The sequence below is a fragment of the Lasioglossum baleicum genome, chromosome 19, assembly GCF_051020765.1.
Source record: "Lasioglossum baleicum chromosome 19, iyLasBale1, whole genome shotgun sequence".
In the NCBI taxonomy this organism is placed as follows: Eukaryota; Metazoa; Arthropoda; class Insecta; order Hymenoptera; family Halictidae; genus Lasioglossum; species Lasioglossum baleicum.
Window position 1 is genome coordinate 9406110 of NC_134947.1, and position 2112 is coordinate 9408221.

The following is a 2112-nucleotide window of genomic DNA, read 5'->3' on the forward strand; positions in this document are numbered from 1 at the left end:
ACAAATCCAGGGTGGACTACCCCCTTAAGGGGGTAGTATACCCTCGATTTGTAACTAGAAAATTACTAGAATTTTACTAGAAAAATGGCTCGAAACGTGGGTTTGCGCGAATCGGTTGTTTGTCCTTATTTGAGCTAATTGTGGGCTAGGTGAGGGCTCATTCGAAAGAGGAAGGTTCATCACACACGGGTCTGGTCATGATTTTAACGAGATTATGTTTATATCTAATAATATGAGTGTCCAAAGTAGAGTAAAAATCTAGGAAAAAAACCAGCAGATTTCAATGCATTTTTCTGTCTCTAATAGACTTTTTGACTTATATTATGACCAGACCCGTGCGTGATGAACCTAGTGATGGGCACTATCGACTAAATTCAACTATCGACTAGTTACTATTTAGTCGCTACATACTATCGACTATTTAGTCGATAGTTTTTAGTGGTTTTCAGTCGACTGAGTTGCTTTACTAGTTATGTTCTCCATGTTCGATGAAGTTGATGAAACTCAGCTTTATTATTGAAATATTTAATGTTATTATATATTTTACATTTGTCGTAGTAGAGATTAGTAATAAAATTAAATTAAGGTAAAAATTCCAAAATTATAATTAACCTAACCTTAAATTATTATGGTCTATACTATTGAAATTCATCCAAATTTACTAAATGTTAACATTTAAAAACATTAATTGGTCTAGGTTTTTTGCTGAAAGTCGGTTCCTTCTTTCAGACATAATCTGTCCAGCCTTTGAAAATATTCTTTCTGATGGGACAGAAGTTGCTGGGAATACAGAGGTATTTACATATTTTTCTGCTATTTTGAAAAGCTGTGGCATTGTGTAATTGTGTTTATTCCAAAATGCGACTTCACAGCTCTTAATATTTGCGTACAGTAAATCTATATACATATTGACGAATTATGGTTGTTGCATATTCTATAGGTGTGGATTAGTTTGTCAACTGCGATACTTTTGTTACAAGAAGATTCTAAAATTCATTGTTTTCTTCAGATGTTTCTTGATTTTCTGCTGCAGCTCTATTTGTATTAGTTTCATGACTATTGCGTGTTATGCACAAGGAACTTATTTCATCTCTAACATATTCTGCGCTGTCTGTGCAATCCTATCGACTTCAAATACAGCTGTTTTGAATCTTGGACCTAATAGTATGGCTATTAGAGTAGTATTATTTTGTTCAATGTAGTCAAATCTTATCTCAATATTATTTAAAATGTTATTTTGTAAATGTAGTCCTGCTATGGTTTTTGGTATAATGATGTTTATGGCATTTTGAATTCCTCTTATTACAGGAATAATTTTGGATGCTGTGGGATATTTTTCTGCTGATAATTCAACTGTAACATACTCTAGTGGTTTCAACAACGGTATACCTCCCTGTGTTCAGCTATAAGTGATGTGGGACTTGTGGCTAATGAAACTGTGACAGCAGACAAAGGCACTTTTATTTCAAACAGTCTTTCCAGCGTCATGAAAGAAATGTTTAATTTTAAGTTAATGTATAATTTTCTCTATAGCGATGCTATGTTGCTGCAATTGTTTTTTTATTTTTATTTGATTTAATTTTATGTATGCATATTGGGTTTTACCTGTATAATAAATAAATAAATAAATAATCCTTTTGGTGTTATCGATATTACATAATATTATAGGATAGGATAAATATAATAATAATATATCAATTTTGTACTAAATGTAATAAATATTTTATTAACATAAATGAAATGCATAAATCATTCATATTTTCGGAGAATATTTGTAATAATTAATATTTAGTAATAGAACAATTGAATTCAGTCCCTCGTGTCAATCTGACAGTTTTCTCGAAATATCGAATTGTTTGTAAGAAACACATAACCGAAAAACTTAAGATGTAAATTTTAACTCATCAATTTGACTAAAAAAACATCGAAAAATAATTAATCACCTGCTTGTTATTTTATCGTTTTTTTTACTACTGTGTCAATTTGACACCGAGGGACGGATTCAGTTCATGAAATGAGGGTTATGAATTAATTAATTTGATAGCGCTAATGAAATAGATGGTAGGATAGTAAAGAGATAGTAAATGTCATGATTGAATCTGATCGATTCAG

The 2112-nt window shown here is 31.0% G+C and overlaps 1 long non-coding RNA gene across 2 annotated transcripts; it reads left to right on the forward strand.

The window, feature by feature from the left end:
* Positions 1-431: 431 nt before the first annotated feature.
* Positions 432-1742, forward strand: LOC143218235 (uncharacterized). 2 transcript variants are annotated; one of them, XR_013011000.1, is made up of 3 exons: positions 432-586; positions 730-794; positions 1309-1742. It is a non-coding gene; the product is annotated as an uncharacterized LOC143218235 (long non-coding RNA). The 2 variants fall into 2 exon arrangements; XR_013010999.1 differs by having other exon boundaries at positions 440-586; positions 698-794; positions 1309-1741.
* Positions 1743-2112: the final 370 nt, after the last annotated feature.